Genomic DNA, 21,446 nt, shown 5'->3' with positions numbered 1-21,446 from the left:
TTTCCTTATATGAAAGAAGTGATAGTTTCAGATTTTTTAAAAAACACATATTGTGTTTTTTTTTTAAATTAGTGCCTTATTGCCCTGCATATATTTCACTTTGTTAATTTTGAATGCAGATTAAAATGCCTTCTTTTTAACCTTAAAGAGAATCCTTTACTGATGATTTCCAACTTAAAAGTCAATTCCAAACTAATAATCTTCTAAATATATCCATTAGAAAGTTCAATTGAATTCATGATTAAATCAATTTTATGTTCTTCTCCAAAATATTTTTATTATTTTTTTAACAAGAAGTCTTTTGTCTTAAGCTTGTTAAGCTTTTAGCATACCAATTTTATTTTATTGAAATGTTTGATTTTCAAAGCAACAGATAATAATTCACAGATATTCAGGTCAAGCAAATCATGCACTATGTTTAATGCCTTTTGAGTGAAGTGAGATACACTCTCTTTAAGTGATCATCTTGGTAAAAAATTTCAAGAATGCTTTTATTCAATTTTAGTAGCAATAATTTATGGGTTGTTGAGTGACCTATACCTTAAATTAATTTAGTAATATATCCAGGCTAAACAATACAACAGATAAGAATACTGAATTACCAAAATTACCATGAAGCAATCTTATTAACAGATTTAATGAGAAAGTTTGCAGAGTTTATTAATTTACAAACATATTTGTTAACTCACCACAAGACTGAAAATTAGCATTATTAAGAATTTATAGTGTCCCACCACACCTGGTGTCTGGCCACCTCTCTGGTAATTACACCAAACTGCATACCTTCAATACTTAACTTACTTTCCTGTACTTGCAGACAAAAATCATATCAAAGATATTACTGAGGCTGGGCGCTGTGGCTCACGCCTGTAATCCCAGCACTTTGGGAGGCCGAGGTGGGCAGATCATGAGGTCAAGAGATCGAGACCATCCTGGCCAACATGGTGAAACCCCATCTCTACTAAGAAATACAGAAATTAGCTGAGCATGGTGGTGCACGCCTGTAGTCCCAGCTACTCGGAAGGCTGAGGCAGGAGAATTGCTTGAACCCGGGAGGCAGAGTTTGCAGTGAGCCTAGATTGCGCCATTGCACTCCAGCCTGGCGCCTGGCGACAGAGTTAAACTCTGTCTCAAAAAAAAAAAAAAAAAAAAAAGATATTACTATTACTGAAAACTCACTTCCGTATATACAAATATCCTGTCATTTGGGCAGAGCTTTTCTTCTCTGGTGCTTGTTGCACCACAGAAAAATAGTCAAAAGAACCTAGAGAGACTACTCTCGAGGTGTGGAGCAGGCATCAAAGATTTCCAGAATGCATCTCTCATTTGGCAAGAAGCAAAATGGTTCCTTTCTCTGGTCAGAAATAGGGTGTAGAAGAGAGAAGAGGAAAGCAGTTTCACTGTGAAGTTGGCTACGGTGGGGATTGAAACTCAAATTTTGTGTATCCTTATAAATAAATTAATGTTTTTTGCTTGAGGTTAAACACGTTTGTTTGTAAATTCTCAAGGATGGCATCTGCCTTCAGAGGATTCGTGGAAAGGAGATTTATTCTCCTTTCAGTGAAAGCCTCAGGAGCATTACAATCCCTGCTTATAAGGGTAATGGGAAAGGAGGCAAGAGGGCTGAAAGAAGGTGTACTTGGGATCAGGGATGTTGAATCTGAACTGGAAATAATGCTTCTTAGTCTCTTCTTTCAAAACCTCATTTTTCCAAGAAGGTTGTATGATTATATTCCCACCCAGAACACATGCAGAAGTTGACATTTATTTATTTTCAAATTAATGTTGCTATATTTGTCTACAGTTTCATGCCTGTCAAAATCTTTTAAAATTATGACTCTGTCATTCAGCTTATTCAGCCATTTATTCTAAGATTTGTACCAAGTTGGTCAGTCAGTGCATCACCAGCGTCTTCATCTAAATCTTGACGGTGTTCATTGAATATAGCCCAATTGTATGACTCTAGAAAACTCCACTTCAATTGATATACATTTTATTTTCTGGCATGATCTTTGTGTGTGATCATTCAATAACAAATGACACAACGTAAAACTGTGTCACAAATCCACATAACTGTATTATTACTTATTCCATACTGTTCCATCCGACCCACATAAATATCATTCACTAATTCATTAATTGAACATGTGAAAAGCGTTGTCACTGTCTAGGTAAAATCCAGGTGTCAAAGCTACAAATCTGTTCAGAAACCCAGAAGAAAATGTTTATATGGGATCATTTCATAAGCAGTTTAAAAATATATCTTTAAATATATCTTATTTGTATCTTTAGTATGTCACTTATTGACATATGACATTCTTATTGTAATATCTTGTGAAAGACATTGGATACATTATATTTTTAACTTAAGATATATTGTAATTTGATTTTCTAAAATTCTGATGTGTGTGATTTTTTAATCACATTTCATTCTTGGTGTATTTCATTCTTATAAGCTATTATTCATTAAACATAATATGCCATTAAATATAAAATAAATGAGGTTGAAATCAATTTACATCTATCTTTTCTTGGGGTAGTTTTTTTATTTAAGTTGCTTGGGAATTTTATAGAATAATTTTTTCTAAGGCCACCCTGTGATGTGATTTGTCATAGTGCCATAAAAAGGCTAAAATTGACATATCAATTTATGGTTGCCAAAATAAGTACCATTCATAATGAATACACTTTTTCTTTATTCTTTATGAGGTTGGAAGAAAAAAGACTATGTAAAAGTCAGCACTGCACAGTATCTACCTCTTTCACGGAAAGATTTGTACTAATATATATGCCTATATTTAGTGCCAAATTTACCAGTGAAAAATATAATTTGTTAGTAAAGGAATTACTTATCAATGGAGATAAGAAATGGAAATAATAGCTCCCAGAAGCAAATCCTAATGTTGTCACTTACATCTGGACATGCACTTTTAAAATATTTGTTTGTAGAAACAGGTTCACTATGTTACCAGGCTGGTCTCAAACTGCTAGGCCAGTCCTCCCACCTCTGTCTCCCAAAGTGCTGAGGTTACAGGATTAAGCCACTGTGCCTGGCCTGGACATGCATTTTTAATCCTTCAGACATAGAGTCAGAAAAATAACAACAAGAAAAAAAAGAGAAAAATAATCAAGGAGGTAAAGAATAAGATATGCGTAAGAAGAAAGAGCAAGTGAAATTAAGAATGGCATTTGGACTTAAAATCTAGGAGAAACAATGAAAATGTAAGCATATAGCTGTGTCATCAACTGTTATAGAAGATCTTTGTCACTGACTTTTGGGATTCCACAGAAAAAAAATGATCAATCATGTTGGATTGGATCAGGAAAGCATTCACAGGTGAGAAAATTCTTGCAATAGACCATGAATATGGGCAGGAGTTCAACAGTGGATTAAGAAGCAATACGGGCTTTCTAAATAGAAGAAAATGCAATCGATAATGTGAAGGCAGGCATGAGATAGAGCAGTAAGATTTGGAAATTGTAAACATGTTATAAGACTGGCCCATAGCATAACCTTCAGAAAAGCCGTGACACTAATGCAGTGAGTGATGCGTGACCCAGAGTGTGAAGAGCCATAGAAACCATGTCAAGATCATACATTATCTTCTAGATTCTGAGAAAGGGACGTGAAGGATCTTAATATGGAGAAGTCAATGTCATATAGCAGTCCCCACTTATCCTCAGTTTTGCTTTCCACAGTTTCAGTTGCTTTCAACCATGTTCCAAATATTAAATGGATAATTCGAGAAATATACGATTTCTACATTTTTAATTGCAGGCCATTCTGAGTAGTGTCATTAACTCTCACACTGCCCCACTCCAACCCCAGACATAAATCATTCCTTTGTCCAGCATCTCCACACCGTCCACATTCCGGCTCTGTAATCACTCTGCAGCCTTTTTGGTTATCAAGCCCACTGCTGCACTATTACAGGGCTTGTGTTGACATCACTCTTATTTTACTTAATCATGAACCCCAATGGGCAAGAGTAGTGATGCTGGCAATACAGATCCACCAAAGAGAAGCCATAACTTATTCCTTTACATGAAAAGATGAAAGTTCTTGACATAAGAAGAGAGAAAAAGAAAAAAAGAAACATAGACTGAGTTTGCTAAGATCTATAGTAAGAATGAATCTTCTATCTATGAAACTGAAAAATGTAAAAGAAATTTGTGCTACTTTTGCTGCTATACTTCAGACTGCAAAAATTGTGGCCAAAGTCCGTAAAAAGTGCTTAGTTATGTTGAAAAATGTGTTACATTTGTGGGTAGAAGACACAAAGAGAAATGTGTTTCAATAGACAGCAAGTGGGTTTGATACTATTCACAGCTTCAGACTTCCACTGGGGTCTCGGAACATATCTCTCACGCATAATGGGGGACTACTCTATTTACATATTTACATTTACAATGTCACATTTACATCACATTGTATTATTTTTCCCCACTCCATCTTCCCTATATAATGGTCTAGAGGATGAAAAAAATAATAAATGAAGATGTTTAATACTTTCCAACAATATACCAAGACAACTTACTCTTACGCAATGTGATGAGTCTTAATGCTGAAGAGATGTGAGGATTAAATTTGAGTTTAAGAAAATCTTAATTTAAAAAGTTAAATAGAGCTGGGCATGGTGGCTTATGCCTGTAATCCCAGCACTTTGGGAGGCCGAGGCAGGCAGATCAACTTGAGGTCAGGAGTTGAACAGCCTGGCCAACATGGTGAAACCCTGTCTCTACTAAAAATACAAAAAATTAGCCAGTTGTTGTGTCACACACCTGTAATCACAGATATTTGGAAGGCTGAGGCAGGAGAATCACTTGAACCCAGGAGGCAGAGGTTGCGGTGAGCCAAGATGGTGCCATTATGCTCCAGCCTGGGCAACAGAGTGAGACTCTGTCACAAAAAAGTCAAAAAAAGAAAGAAAGAAAATAGTTAAATGGGACTACTTTATCAATTATTTTTGTTTCCCAAATAGGTTATAGAAGTTTTATAAACTAATGAATTACTAGGCTACTATGCTTTTATTCTGAGGATAGCTCCTTAATATTGAAAGCTGAGTTGCTTTTTCTATTGCCAGGATCTTAAAAAAATTTTTTTTTTAACATTTCCTATCATTATATCCTAAGGCACCTTCCCACCAGTACGTACAGCTGCCATCGTGTTTTTCCTCAGCATCTCGCCTTGTTTTGCTGCTCCCTATCACAGTAGTTTCATACCTGAGGCCAATTTGTACTTCTCTCCTGTAGTTAAACCAGCTGTTTTATAATAACATTGTTGGTTTCTCTGAATGAATAGTAGAGAGAGCCATCTTTTAAAATATCTTAACATTTGCAAGACATGAGCACTAAAGGATCTAAGAAAATCTATAATATGAAAGAACATAAAAAATTTCTCTATTTTTGAAATGCTTTGTTGACATTGAAATGCACTAATAAGAAATAATGGCAGTCACTCACCTATTACTGATTCCGAAGCGTTTTGGTGTTTAAAGTTAGGTTAAAACAGGAATGTTGGTCCATCAAAGTTGTATATCTCTTTAAATCCCAGAAAAAGTTGTCAGGCAAAGAAAGAAAAGGAAGTGGTAAAAGTCAAGCTTCAACTGTTAAATAAAAAGGTATTTGTTTTTATAATCAGCATAATAGGTTAGAACTAACGGCATTCAAGTGGCATTTATATTTTTATATTTATTTATATTTATATTTTAAAACTATATTTCATTTATATTTCTTCATTAATGAAACTTATGTTTTTAAACTACCTCTAACACTTCTTAACTATATATAAAATCCTTAGCATTTCTATAATATCATGCTTTTTTAGAAGGATTAACATCTTGGACAAAAAAAATGACAGATATTACATTGGTTTTTCCTGTGTCTCTCAAAAACTAACAATGATAATTTTTTTTCTGGGTCTCAAAAATATTTTGTATCATATATTTTCTCTAACATAAAAGTTGATATGGTATTCTAATTATTATAATATTTAATAAGGTTAGGCTATTTAATTAGAAACCCTTTATAGACAAATCACTGGGGTTATCTCCATCTCTGTTGTTGACTAAATATCAAAATAAAATATACTCCACTTGAGTTCATGAAATGGTACAGTAAGCCCTTTGCTATTTTGATTGATGCATTGAATTTCTTTCAGATTCTGCTCATCTACTAGCATATGTTTCAGATGTTAAGTATGATAAGCAATCTCTAGTATTTATAACATTAGTATTTTAGAAAGATACCATTATTGAATCTTAGGAAATTTGAAACTGAGAATGAATTTAATGTTTATTTCATATTTATTATTTTTATGTTTAGTATTTTTTAACTTTCATTTTAGATTCAGGGGGCACATGTACAGGTTTGTTACCTGGATATGTCACATTATGCTGAAGTTGCAATCACATCAACCAGGTACTAAACATAGTACCCAGTGAGTAGTTTTTCAGCCTTTCCCACCTCCATCCCTCGAGTTCACTCTAGTAGTTCTCAGTCATTACTGTTACTCCTTTATATTTATGAGCACCTAATATTCAGTAGCCACTTTCAAGTACTAACATGTGATATTTAATATTTAGTGTTCTGTTCCTGTGTTACTTCACTTAGAATAATGGCCTCCAGCTGCATCCATATTGCTGCAAAGAACATGAGTTTATTCTTTGTTATGCCTTTGTGCTATTCCATGGTGTACATGTATCACATTTTTTTATCCAATCCACCAACAATGGGAACCCAGGTTGATTCTATATCTTCACTATTGTGAACAGTGCTGCAGTGAACATGAAGTTTATGTGTGTTTTTGGTAAAATAATTCATTTTCGTTTGGTTATATACCCAGTAATAGGATTGCTGGGTTGAATACTAGTTCTGTTTTAAGTTCTTTGAAGAATCTCCAAACTCCTTTCCACAGGGGCTGAACTAATTTACATTCCCACCAACAGTGTATAAATGTTCCCTTCTCTTGGCAGCCTTGCCAGCATCTGCTATTTTGTGACTTGTAGTAATAGCCATTCTGACCTGTATGAGATAGTATCTCATTACGTTTTGGATCTGTATTTCTCTGACAATTAGTGATGTGGAACATTTTTTCATATATTTGTTGGCTGTTTGTATGTGTTACTTTGAGAAATGTATGTTCATGTCTTTTGCCCATTTTTTTTAAGTGTGGTTGTTTTTTGCCTGTGGGTTAAGTTCCTTGCAGATTCTAAATATGAGACCTTTGTCAGATGTATTGTTTGCAAATATTTCTCCTATTCTGTAGGCTGTTTATTATATCAATAGTTATTTTGTTTTGCAGTAACTCTTTAGTTTAATTAGGTCCCATTTGTCAATTTTTTTGTTGCTGTTGTAATTGCTTTTGAGGACTTAGTAATAAATTATTTCCCAAGACTGATGTCCAGGATGGTGTTTCTTATGTTTTCTCCTAAAATTCTTATAGTTTGAAGTCTTGCATTTAAATCTTTAATCTATCTTTAGTTAATTTTTGTGTAGGGTGACATGTAGGGGTCTATTTTCATTCTTCTGTATATGGCTAGCCAACTATCCCAGCACTATTTATTGAATAGGGAATCTTTTCTCCATTGCTTATTTTTGTCAACTTTTTTGAAGATCAAATGGCTGTAGGTATGTGGCTTTATTCCTGGGCTCTTCATTTTGTTCCATTGATCTATGTGTCTGGTCTTTCCCCACCCCCCACCCCCCCGCAGTACTACACTTTTTGGGTTACTGTAGCTTTATAGTATAGTTTAAAGTCAGATAATGTGATGCCTCTGGCTTTTTTTTTTCCCCTCAGGATTTCCATGTCTCTTCAGGCTTTCTATCTTTCTTTTTTTTTCTTTTTTTTTTTTTTGCACTGATTTCTTCTTAACTGTAGTTGCTGGTACTCCTAAGTTTTGTTATTATTTGTGTATGGGTAGAATTTTTCTTTTTTTTTTTCTTTCCCTATATATTTTTTCATCTTTCCCTATTCCCTGTGGCTAGAGATATGACTGTAGAAAATGCTGGGTAGGGTCTTCTGATCTTTTTGCACTTCGCTTGGCAGATTTTATATTGGACCATGCCATTCAACCTACAAGTCAGGAAAAGGTACAATAGTGCTAGCTATGGTTGATGTGGCTTGATGCTTATTTACTGGAATGAGCTTTATGTTGCCTCAGGCAGTGGGCTGATTCTAGAATGCACAGTGGTCTGAGCTCTCTGCTCAGCCCTGGAGGAATTGGGGGTGACAATGAGTGGAGCCAGACTAGACAAATCTGCCCCAAAATTCCCAATGGTAGGCACAAGCACCAGCACAAAGGGAGAATCCACTTGCTGGTCACCAAATACTCAGAAATGGGCCTAGGCATAGAGCTGGGAAGCCTCCTGACTCCACATTCCCTCCATGGGGCAGCCTAACTCCCAATGCAGGAGAGTGAATGCTTTGAATGCCTATAGATATGTCTGGGCATGGAGCAGAGAGAGTTCTACCTCCACCAAAATCTCTGTATAGGAGGCATAGGGCAATTCAAGCTGTTGAACCAGGCAGTCAGGTACACTGAATGTCCTGAGATTTGTCTTGCCATATAGCAGAGAAGGTCCCCCTGCACCAGAATTTCTGACCGAGGTGAGCCAGTGTTTCAGATGCCTTGAGATCTGCCTGGGAATGGAGCACAAAGGGGCTCAGTGTACCATTATCGATGTTCATAAATGTTGGGTGACTCAGACTGCTGAACCAGATGAGTAGGTGCTCTGAATAACTGGGGATCCAGCTGGGTGTGAAGCAGAGGGCCTCCCTGAACCTGCACCAGATTCTCTGCACAGGAAGGGTAGCTGCTGATCCAGGTTAGTGGGTGCTCCAGATGGCTGGAGATCTGCTTGGGCATGCAGCAAAGAGAATCTCACTACCTCATGTTGTATGCCCAGGAAGGTTTGGGCATAGCTAATGGTGTAGCATACACCTGGCTCCAGGTGCTGAACCAGGAAAATGGGTGCTCTGAATGCTTGGAGATCTGCCTGGGTGTGGCATGGAGAGGGCTCCACTGTACCACGATTTATGTTCTTGAAGGGTAGGGCAGCCCAAGCTGCTGATCCAGGCAAGTGTGTGTGCTCCATGTCTGGATTTCTGCCTGGGGGTAGAATGGAGAGGGTCCTGATACACCATAATTTCAGGGGAGAAGGCTGTGACACCCAGCAATGGTACATGCAAACTGGTTCTAGTTCACCAAGCTGGCCCTGGCTGCAAGTCTTGCTGCCCGGGAGAAATGCAGCTATAGCAGCTCTCCTCCCACCTGAGGCCTACAACAGGGGAAGAGTACAATTCCAGTGCCTACTGTTAAGGTGCTTTCACAGTACTGGTTGTTGAGACCCTTATCCTGCTTCAGAGCAGGTGCTTCAGTCGCTGGCCAAAGACTAAAATACCTACGTGGCAACATTAAAATTCTGGCATGGCCAATTCTGTCATTAACAAATGGCCGCCTAGCTTTGTAAGAGCCTGGATTGAAAATGGTGTCCTGCTGTCAGTCCCAGGTTTAGGAAAATGTTGCAGCATTTCCCTCTGCCTTTTCCTCACAGTGTCTTCAGGTCTCTCCCCAAGTTAGCTCCAGGGTTTTGGAGAAGCAAAGTACTTTCCTTTGGCCTGGGTTTCTGGGATAACCAGTGGAAAAGTGAGTCACAGAAGAAGGCTCTGTGCCTCTGTCACATACTGGGGTTTCACTCACTTTTACCAGCTGGACACTATCACAGGGGCTGTTTGCAGGCATTTTCCTCACCATTCTGATGAATTTCCATGTTTCTTCTTGAATTAAAGCTCACAACGTTGATCTTTATGCACACTGAAAGCACACCTTGCTGTTCTAGGTGGCACACTGAAAGCTTCTAATCCACCTTACTGGGGAAAAAATCATATTTAAAATGTACTGTCTTCTCTTGGTAAGTTGTATCATGAAGAACTCATATAGCTGATATTTTCCTTGTAGTAAGTTTTATGGAAAAACTGTATCAAATTTCTTCAAGTTATTTGTGATAGACCAGTCAAAGCTGTCACATAAATATGTAGGAGGGTCAGTAGGCACCATAAACTTTTTTTCCACAGAGCTAATAGATTTTTCCTCTGGAAGACGAAACCCTCCCCACCCCACCCCCCAAACAAATCCTCATTTAGATTCTACAATAACTTGTGTAGATTGACACATGCTTATATTAACACACACCTTTCTATAACCTTTAAAAGTTTTACCTTTTTACAAAAATAAATGTACACTAGTTTAATAACGTCACCATTATAATGTTTCTTAAACTTCTGAATAAATTATAATGTTTCTTAAACTTGGGAATCATCTAAAAAGTCTGTTAAAGTAGTTTACTAGGCCCCAACCTTACAGTTTCTGATTCACTAAACCTGAAATGAGGCCTGATAATTTGCATTTCAAACAAGTTCTAAGATAAAGTTCATGTTGCTGATACAAGGCCCACACTTTAAGAACAACTTTTTGAGGTATTAAAAAGTAAAGAAAATTTTATTAATTTGACAACAAAATTATGGCTTTCTCTTTACACTGAGGCATATTTTTCCCCTTGTTTCTCTGTGTGTGCGTGTGTGTGTGTGTGTGTGTGTGTGTGTGTTTGTGATAATTTTTTTTACTTAATGACGGACCTTATGTGTATAGGCAGAAGAGACAGAGGCAAGTATGACTAAGGCCGGAAATGGGCTTGTTTATTCTGTCAAGCTGTCAGCATTCGGGTTTGAGTTTATCTAGTTAGGAGGTAATCTAGTTTGGGCTTGTGGTTACTATGGTTACCTTGAAGGCACCACAGGCTTCAGTCACACATCTGTAAGGACTCCTTGAGCTGAGGCCTGGACTTCCAGGGATGTTTTTCTCAATCCTCATGCTCCACACGCAGATTTGAGCTCTTCTATATGCCCATGCCAGCCACAGAGGCCATCTCTGTCCATGATCTTTCAATTTTCCCTGCAGTAGACTGCTGTTGTTTATTACTGAATGTTTGATAGATGAGTGGTGAGGATTGAGAGAGTGGAGCTTCCTGTTTTCTTGGTCCAGGCACAAATTTAGTCAGATCTTGTGTACCTGGGTCGGCGGGTCGGAATTTCTCTGCATTCTCGAAACTCCTCCTCATGCTAGCCAGTCTCTGTCCTGGATTTGTGGCTTAACTGTGCAAGAGAGGATTTGCTGCCACCTCCCTCACCAGTGATACAATACTGCAATAGTGTCACTACGGGATTTTCAGCCTAAGATAGTCTCCTGTTTCCCTTGCACGTGTGTATGCTTGTGTGTGAGATCTTTCTCTCTCTCTCTCTCACACACACACACACACACACACACAAACACACACACACACAAACACACACACATATATATGGGTGGGGGGAGGTGGGCATAGTTACCTAACCCTCCATTTCTTAGGAGTGGAATTCCCTTCATTGCTAATATTTTATTATAGGACTTAAAAAAAAACACACACACTGTAGATAATTGGCTTCCTTTTATTGCACAATACTTAATAAATACTGAATTGTATAGCATCATTGTGGTTTTTTGGATTCTCCAGGGCTTCTAGAACACCCCTATAAGACACCTGATTTTTAAAAATTATTTTAAGTAACACGATAACCTAGTGTAGGAAGTTTGCAATGTTCATCTTTTTAATTTGTATTGATCTAATCCACTTAACAGTGTTTTCTTTCCAATTTTGACAGTGTTGTACATCTTCCTAGAAAAATGTTTCTTTCAGCTCCTTATATTTCTTTTTACTTCCTCATATTATTTTATTAATTTTGTATTTGTAATATGTGTACTGATTTACTTTATTTTGTCTTTGATTGTTTGACTCTTCTTCTATTTTTGTCAGTTTGTGAGAGAATTGCTTAATAGTCTGTTCCAGAAATCAGCATTTGCTTGTTAGTCGTCTCAACTTTTTATTTTTATCCCCTTTCATTAATATCTGCTCCTATCTTTTCTATTTTTATTCACCTTTGTCTTGAGTAACCATCATCAAGGTTATTTTTTTCTTTGACATCTATATTCCTGAGTTAAGTGTTTCCTTAATGGTTTTTAAGCTTTCTTGATATTTTACTAAGTGCAAAAAATTTATAGCATGGTTATATTATTTATTTCATAATTTTTAACTATAAATGCCCCATTGTTGCTAATCTTCATGTATCATAATGTACTGTATATAATTTTTATTTTGTGTTATTAAAAATTATATTTAAAATTTTTTCAGATATTGAAAAGTTTTGAGTCATGCTTCATTATTGATTTCTAATTTTATTACATTGTAGTAAGAAAACATAGTGTTTTATGCTATTGATTAGGAGAATATGCTAGCTTATCTTGCTGTCCTGGTACATATTTAATGTTTGTGAATTATTTTGTTTGCTCAAGAAAACTTGTATTTTTGGTCAATGGTTTTATCATTTATATTATCATTCAGTCAAGTATATTAATCACATTATTCAATTTTCAATATCTTTACTATTTTTCCCTTAGTTTATCAATTTTTGAAAATAATATTTAAAATGAGTACTTCTTTTTTTTTGAGACAGGGTCTTGCTCTGTCAACCAGGCTGGAGTGAAGTGGCATGAATACGGCTCACTGGAGCCTTGACAAACCAGACTCAAGAGATCCTCTCATCTCAGTTGCCCAAGCGTATGGGACTACAGGTGTGTGCCACCTCCCTGGCTAATTTTTGTATTTTTTGTAGAGGCAGGGTTTCACTATGTTGCTCAGGCTTGTCTCAAACTCCTGAGCCCAAGTGATCTGCCCACCTAGGCCTCCAAAAGTGCTGGAATTACAGGCACCCAGCCAAAATAAATAGAATTTTTGATTTCTGAAGTACACTTTAGTTTTCTTAGCTGTTGTTTTATGTATTTTGAGCCTATACTATAGAGTTCATATATGTTTATGGTCACTATATTTTGTTTTTCATCAGTCTGTTTTTTTAGTGTATAATATCTAAATTTTCCTTATGATGATTTATAACTTAAATTTTAATTTCATTGATAGACAGTGACCACTGTATTTTTAAAATTTTTATTGATAAAGTGCTTATCAATCTTTCATTTTAATATTTCTTAACTCTTTTGCCTTATATGTGGCTGCTAAAGGTAATATATTGCTACTACTTCTTTACAATTCAGTTTGGATGTTTTTCTTTTCTCTGACCTGTTCAACATATTTACATTTCTTATAACAATTACATTGGGAGTCATTTCTACTATCTCATTATATGGTGTTTATTTACAATTGATTTTTCTTATTCTTTTATGTTTTTCACTCTATGAACAGAATACTCTCTTGGATTTAAAACCCAGTATTCTATTTCTTCTCTGATGTGGGCTATCATTACTTATTAAGAGCCATAAGTGCATTCTTCTTTTTTTTACTATGTGAAGCTTTTTTTCTATGTATGTATTCCATCTGAACAAGAGGAGAATGTTGGCCCACTGTAATCTACCTCTGATCTCTTCTCCTCCCCTGGCCACAGTGGTATCATCTGGAATTCTAGTTTTGAATTGTTCCAATGCACTTTGTTTTGTTTGTTGCTGCTTTTTTTTAGAAAATGACAAAACTTATTATGCTCTTTTTTCATTGTTACTTCCCATATCAGTGTTTTTTTCTTTCTCTGCTTGCTTTATGTATTACTTTTTATTACTAGAATGCAAGGTATTTTTGTTTCTTTCCTTTTTTTATTCAAAAACAGTCCTGCTATGATATATTATCTCAGTTCTTGTTTGCCTGTGATTTTTTATTTCTTTGAAGGATAGCTGATTATTTTCTTGGGTATGAAATTAATGCTACTTACTTATAGCTGTTCTCCCACCTCTCATTTATATAAAGATATTTGATATTAATCAAACTTATTCTTTTGGGGTGTAATCAGATTGCCTCTTGACTTTGATGTTTTAAAATTTCACTATCTTCTCTTTGCCTATGGTATGTATCATTACATTCTGAATGCTGCAAATTTTGCTATTTTGAGAAATTCAGGCTTTCATTGATACCAGTAGAGTTTACCATTTGTTCAATTTCTTGATTAACGTTTGTACATATCATATGTCTTCTGTTTTTTTCTTTCTTGTGAGTTCATATTTTAATCCCTTGAAACTATGTATCTGCTAGTGATAGCTGTCTGAGGGTATGAACAAAGCTTGGATTCCCACTTTTCCAGATTACTTGAGAGTAAGGGAAAGGGAATAATATTTTTCCTTAGGTCTGAACACTTAAAGTTTTGCTATTTGGGCTTAATCACTTCTTGTTTTACACCCCAGATCTCCCTATGCTTCAAGGAAATGACTGTATTTTCATTCCAAGGACCACATTCATTGTGTATATTTAGCACCCTTTATCTTTGGCATAGCGAAGAGATAATAAAACAGATAATCCTCTGAGATTGCCTATCCAAGACCCTTGATAGAGGATAAAGATACTGCATCAATCTGTACTTGGTTAGGAAAATGTAAAGACCAGCAAAGAAGTTAAAATTTAAGAGAAACTTCATTATCCCACAAGATAGTGAGCTACCATCAGTTTCTAATTTTTCTTCCCTAAAGAAATCCTGAGATCCCAGAGAAGTTAAAATATTAGAATTCTCCAAAATATGGTGAATAATATCTTAACATTCTGAAGAGAACTTGGGAAGACAGCAGTCGTCGACTTCATGGAAACAGCAGCAAGAGAAGCAGCCTGGAGCAGGTGTTCCGGGCTAGATTAGGAGAGGCTCCTTTCAGTGCAGTCCACCCCTTCCCCATACACATCCTTCCGCCCACCTTCAAGGTGCTTGGCAGAGCACTGCACATCCAGCTAGAAAGAAGTGAGTGACCCAAGTAATGAGTACAGGTGGGCTGACGGGTAGGGCCCTACTCGTTTCCTCCTCCCAGCTTTTTCAATCTAGGGCCAAGCAATTTTTTTTTAATGGAGTCTTGCCCTGTCGTGCAGGCTGAAGTGCAATGGTGTGATCTGTGCTCACTGCAACCTCCGCCTCCAGGTTCAAGCAATTCTCTGCCTCAGACTCCCGAATAGCTGGGATTACAGATGCCAGCCACTACATCTGGCTAATTTTTGTATATTTAGTAGAGACGGGGGTTTCACCATCTTGGCCAGACTGGTCTTGAACTCCTGACTTTGTGATCCACCCTCCTAGGCCTCCCAAAGTCCTGGGATTACAGGCACGAGCCACCAAGCCTGGCCTGGCCAAGCAATTATTACAAGAATGTTTCCTGCATCTATTCTTCCTGTCGGCTTAGTTTACACCTTTCTGCAAATAAAATGCCTTTTTTTCTTTTGAAGATTTTTCTTCTTATTACTGAAGTTTGAAAGTTCACTATGACATGGCTAAGTATGTATGTTTATTTCATTTTACCAAGAATTTGATGTCTGATTTCTATATGAAGCTCATTGTACTTTGGTTGCGGTAAATTCTTGACTATAACCCATTTAAAAAACAGCAACAACTGTGGTAATAGCACTTAACATGCAATCAACCCTCATAATGAAATTTTAAGTGTGCATTATTTTTTGTTATAGGCACAATCTTATATAGCAGATCACTAGAGATTATTTATCTTCCTTGACTGAAACTTTAGGCCTGTTTATTAGTAACTCTTCATTCTGCCCCCACCCCCAAGTCCCTAACGACTGCCATTCAACTCTGATTCTATAAATGTGATAATTTTAGGTACCTCACATAATCATGAAATATTTGTCTTGCCGTGACTGGTTTATTTTACTTAGTATAACATCTTCAAGGGTTCATCCCGTTTTTTCATATTGCAAAATTTTCATCTTTTTAAAGGCTGAATAGTATTTTCTTGCATGTATGTATCACATTTTCTTTATCCATTCATCTCTTAGATCTTTCAGTTTCACATCTTGGCTCTTGTGAATGATTTGGCAATGAAAAAAGGAGTGTTAATATCTCTTCAAGACCTTTACTGTATTTCTTTTAAATTGTGGGATTATCGAGTTACATGGCCATTCTCTTTTACGTTGTTTGAGGGCTCCCATGCTAGTTCCAGAGCAGTGGTACCGTCCTGCGTTCCCACCAGCAGTGGGCAGGGCTTCCATTTTCTCCGCGTGTTTCCCGGCACTTGTTCTCCCTCACTTTTTAAATGTTGATAATAGTCATCTTGATCTGTGGGAAGCAACATCTCATTCTGGTTTTGATTTGCATTTTTCCAATGATTAGTGATGTTAACCTTTTTTTTTTTTTTTTTTAAATTTAGACCATGATCTCTTTAAATATTTCTTTCTATCCAGTTGTCCTAGTTTCTGGTTCTGGAAATCTAATCAGATATATTCTAATTCTGTCCCCATTTATCGCTCAGTTATCTGATGGAACTATAAAACGCTTCTTGTATGATCAAAGACATTAGTTTTTCTATGTGATTTATATTTTTCATGGATATAGCTCTGTTGTGGCTATTCCTTGACTGGACTTTCTTGATCTCTAGATGTGTTACGTTGGCCAACTCTCTTCTTGTTTCTACTTTTCTCTGCCTCCACAGATATTCATTTTTTTCTCTCCTACATTCTATCTCTTATTTATTGGATCTTGTCGGATCTTTTTCTCTTCATTTTATTTACCCTCCAGTGGCATCCTCATGAAAAGTGCATCAAATGACTGGAATGTATAATTTTACACCCACCTTTGCTTGATAGTCCCACTAAGACTTCCAAATTGAAAAATATTTTTACTTAGATTTTAAAACATCACTAGTTGCCCTTCATTTCCAGTGTTGCTATTTAGAAGTGTCATGACATCTCAGCTGATGCTTTCTTAAATGTGCACTCCACTTTTCCCTTTTCAAAACTTTTAGACTCTTTCATTTATTAATGATGTGCTTTGTTGATCTTTCTTCATTCATTGTATTGGGAAGCTAATGGCCCTGTCAATATGAAAATTTTTATTTCCCACCACTAGTGTTTGTTTTCTACTTTTGATTGAGGCATTTGTTTTATTTTGATTACTGTTTTGTCATTTTAATATTTTTAGAAATAATTTATTATAATATGTTTTAGAATTAAAGGGAGCAATTTAGTCCAGGAAGGTATTGCACCATGACAATCATACATCATTCTTATTGGTTTCCATTTGTTCATTAGGCTCTCTTCTTCAATTTTCCATAGCGATCTTTCTAATAGTTGAATGTGATTGTGTAACTCCTATACTTGAATTACTTTAAAAGTTTAGGAGTTTGCAAACTCCAAATACCTTAACACAGAGGGCAAAATCCAAATACCTTAACATAGAAGACAAGATCTGTTATGATCTAGCCCTGCTTAGCTCCTTCTTAACATATAATTCAATTTTCCCCATCAACATACTCAACTGTTCACCACACCTGAATTTATTAGGTTATTTCACAAATGACTGCCTTCCCACTGGACATCATCTACAAGTGAATTACATTCTGCTCTCCAGAGTGTAATTCACTTCTAGATGATGTCCAGTGAATTCCTGTTCATCAAGTAGGATTTAACTCAAGCGTTGTCTCTTCTAGATAGTATGATTTTACCCTTCAATCTAAACAAGTTTTCTAATGACCTAGGTGTACTTATTTGGATTTTCAGCAAAACTACAAACTCACTGAAGTTAGAGACTATTCCTTGCATGTCGTTGTGTACTTAATAGTACCTACAGCACAGTAGACTACTACATTTAATGCATGCATTTTGAAAACAAGAAAAAATAAATAAATTGATGAATTTGCAAAATGATGAATATCAACTTACAGGCACATTTATTTAATACAGGGCTCAAATTTAAAAAAAAAGTTGCTAATGAAGATATAAAATTGTGAAAAAACAACTGAGATAGGCTGCAAAAACAATTTCATCCTATCACCTTGCTTTAAAGGTTGTGTGACAGAATAAAAAAAATCACAGACTATCACCACCAAAAGCTTATAGCATACTGATTTTTGGAGTAAAAACATAATCCTTTTCAAATCCCAGAGAGATTACAATTTAAATAACTTCTTAAAGCTGTTTCATTAAAATCCATTGGCCATGTAGAATAAGAATATGATGGAAAATATAAGAACTTCTAATGAAATATCTTGGTAATACATTGTATAATATATTGTACTTTTCAGTAAAAAGAATGGTGAACTCTTGTTCTATGTACATAATTACATATTTTGTTTTACTTGAACAGTGTTTAATTTTTTTACTTACTATAATTTCATGATTTTACTACTAATTATTCATTATGGTATAGCATTTTCTTTTGACTTGTATATAATGACATTGTCTCATACAGATTTTAACTGCTTGAGACGAAAAATGTAGATAGAATGTCTTGTTTTCTTTTTGGCTCAAATTTAATTCCCTTTTCTCTTGATAAACATACTCAGATTTTTTTTGGTGACCTACTCCTTCATTGAGTACTCTCATATATAGGCATAATGGACAATCACACTTCAAAGTACAAATTAAAAAACAAAAACAAATAACATTAACATTAAGAATTTTTTTGACCAAAACTTATAAGGAAAATCAATAGAACAAAATACATGGTTCTTCAAATTCTCATTAGCCTAAAGAAAATTGTGCCTAGATTGGAACTAGTTGGATTACACACAGCATTATAGGAGAAAAAGATCTTAGTGTGAAATAACTTACATATTTTAGGAACAGAGTGTCATTGAATATCTATGCAGCTTTGTAACGATGGAGATGCCTGTGTGGATATAATGATCTTGTTAGAAATAGAAAGCCCTCCAGAATTCAGCCTTTGGTAATGGCTGATTCTTCCAATTAATTCAATTGGAATTGCTCAGTCTGCTCCCAGGCTACTTCTTACTAAGTTATGGCAAGCAAATGACGGAAATAAGTCTTGAGGCTATTGCATTTGTCTCTCTTAAGACAGGCTATTTACAGGTTTGGCAAACAAATGGTATTGTTCTAATCTTATGTGTAAACCAAGCAAGACTATGTAAACTTATAAAAACTATTTACTACTTAATGTGTGCCAGTCATAAATTGGATCTAAAAGCTAAGAGTACAACAATAAACCAGACAGACAAAAGCCCTGTCATTATGAAGCTTTCATTCTTCTGAAAAGAAGCAACAGAGATATTAATTAATGCATGGCTAAAAGAATAATTAGTGAACCATTACAATTTGCTTTGTGCATAATTAAAACTAGGTAATATAAAAAATGTTAGTAGGTAACTACTTGGTTAGGTGACATGCCAAGACTGCTAATAGTCACCAATATTTACCTTCACCTCTTTATCCTGGAGAAACCACTAAGCCATATTTCCCAGCATCTCTTGACATTACTGTGACTATGTGGCTGAAATCTGGTGAAGAGAATGTGGGAAATAGTGATAAAAATCACCTCAGACATGGCCCATAAAGGATTCTGTGCAGTTCTCCATAGACTTCCTCTTTTCTGAAGGTGATAGAAGCCAGATACACAGACTTCAAAAGAGATCTTCAGGCCCATGAGATAGTGAAGTCACTGCATTGAAGAAGCCCCCGAATGAATAGGGGCACACATAAATAACTGCAAGAATAATAACTGCTTGAAGGAGAACTGCATGAAGCAGAACAACTCCTCCCACCATACACACAGAGTGAAACTGAATTGTTATGTAGGTAGAAGATAGCCTCCGTGTGTGTGTGTGTATGTGTGTGTGTGTGTGTAGTCACTAAGACTTTGGACTTGTGGCTGATAGCTGCATAGAGATATGAATTTAAGTAAATGATCCATAGAAACAGTCATCTATGTAAAAACCATGGAGAGGAGTCTCCCTTGAGACTATGCAGTTCAACTAGATAGTAGAGAAGACTAGTAGGGCTAGTGAGAAGAAAGCTAGTTTAAAATAAGATAAAAATGGTAGCAGGGTTATATCACAGGTCAAAGCAGAATAAAAATATAATTTTATTTCAAATAAGTTGAGAGATCATTTGAGAATTTTAAATAAGTAAGTGACACTACAAAAATATTTCCAAAATATCTTTTTTTCTATTGTGAAGAGAAAGGAATTGTTAAGATAAGAAATGAAAAGCTACTTAGGAGGCCATGGTAATAGTCCAACTGAGAGAAGTGGTTTGGTCTGGGTGGCCTTAGTAGAGACTGAAAAAAGTGGATAGATTTTGCATACGTTTTAGAGATACAGTCAATAGGATTTGCTGGTGAACTGGATGGATGTCATGACGGAGAAAGAAGCATCAAGGACTCTCAGATTTTTGGCTTTGCCAACTGGATATACAGTGATGTGGTTTACTGAGGTGGAAAAAACTGAAGAAAGACCAGGGTGGAAATGGGTTAGTTTAAATGATCTGTTTTCCACATGGTAAATTTCAGATGGTTGTTGATAATGCATGTGAAGATGTCCATTAGACAACTGTACAGAAGCATGTGGAGGGATGAGGGAAATCAGAGCTAGAGAGGGAAACGTGGGATTCGCTGACATAAGTAGTAACTGATGAGAGAGCAGTGAATGAGGTCATATGTGGAGAGTGCTCAGACAGTGAAGATGTGATTTAGGCAAAGGCTAGGAAGCACTTTAACTCTTAGTAGGCAAGCAAATGAGCTTGGGAAAGAGTAGCCTGTCAGTTAGGATGAAAATAAAGGACATTTCTTGTGACAGGAAAGAGAGAATGTGTTTCTAGAAAGAGGGTAGGGTCAACAAGGTCTAATACTGCTCAAAGGCCAGGAAAGGCAAAACTAGAAAAGTGACCATCAAATCTGACAAGGATAGAGACTTGGTATTCTTGACAAAAGTAGTCTCTGCAGTGCTGGATCCTGAAATAATGCAGTAAATCAAGGAGAGGATGCTACATGAGGAATCGGAAACAGCAGTAATTAACCACTGTATGTAAGAAGGATAGAGGATGTCTGGTTGTTGTGGCAGAATGATGGACAAGAAATTATTTTTTTATAAGATGGGTATTACAACTGTAATGGAGGTGACATTCCCTTCAACTTGCATACTGCAGGGAAGGAATATAAAAGTAGAAATTAGAAAAATACCCTGGAAAGTACAAATTGTCAGAGTTCAGTCATGGAGAAGGTGAGAGAAAGTGATACCTAGAGTGCCAAGGGGGAGTTTGACTTCTGACGGGAACAATACACTTTGCTCCAGTGTAATAGGAGGGAAGAGTTTACAGATGGTTTTATCAACTAGGAATGGCTTGGAGAGATATTTCCATTGTTGCTACTTCCGAGTTTCAGGAAGCTGCTCTGATTCCTTCTTTTATAAAGCCTGGATCTTGAGCACTTACTTTAATTCTGTGAATTATTTCACATTCCACCAATAAATTTCCTTGTAGTGTACCTAATTTTATTTGTGTCAGTAGGAAAAATCTTATTTAATAAAAAAAAATCCTATTTAATAGTATAATGTGAAGATATATCTTCATGAAAATTTGGGAAATGTTAAGTAGATAGAGGTTTTTCCTAAATACCTTCCCAAACTTCTTGGTATAGT

Source organism: Saimiri boliviensis, chromosome 11, assembly GCF_048565385.1.
Source record: "Saimiri boliviensis isolate mSaiBol1 chromosome 11, mSaiBol1.pri, whole genome shotgun sequence".
Lineage (NCBI taxonomy): Eukaryota > Metazoa > Chordata > Mammalia > Primates > Cebidae > Saimiri > Saimiri boliviensis.
The sequence above is the reverse complement of the archived record's forward strand: the minus strand, read 5'-3'. Positions refer to the sequence as shown.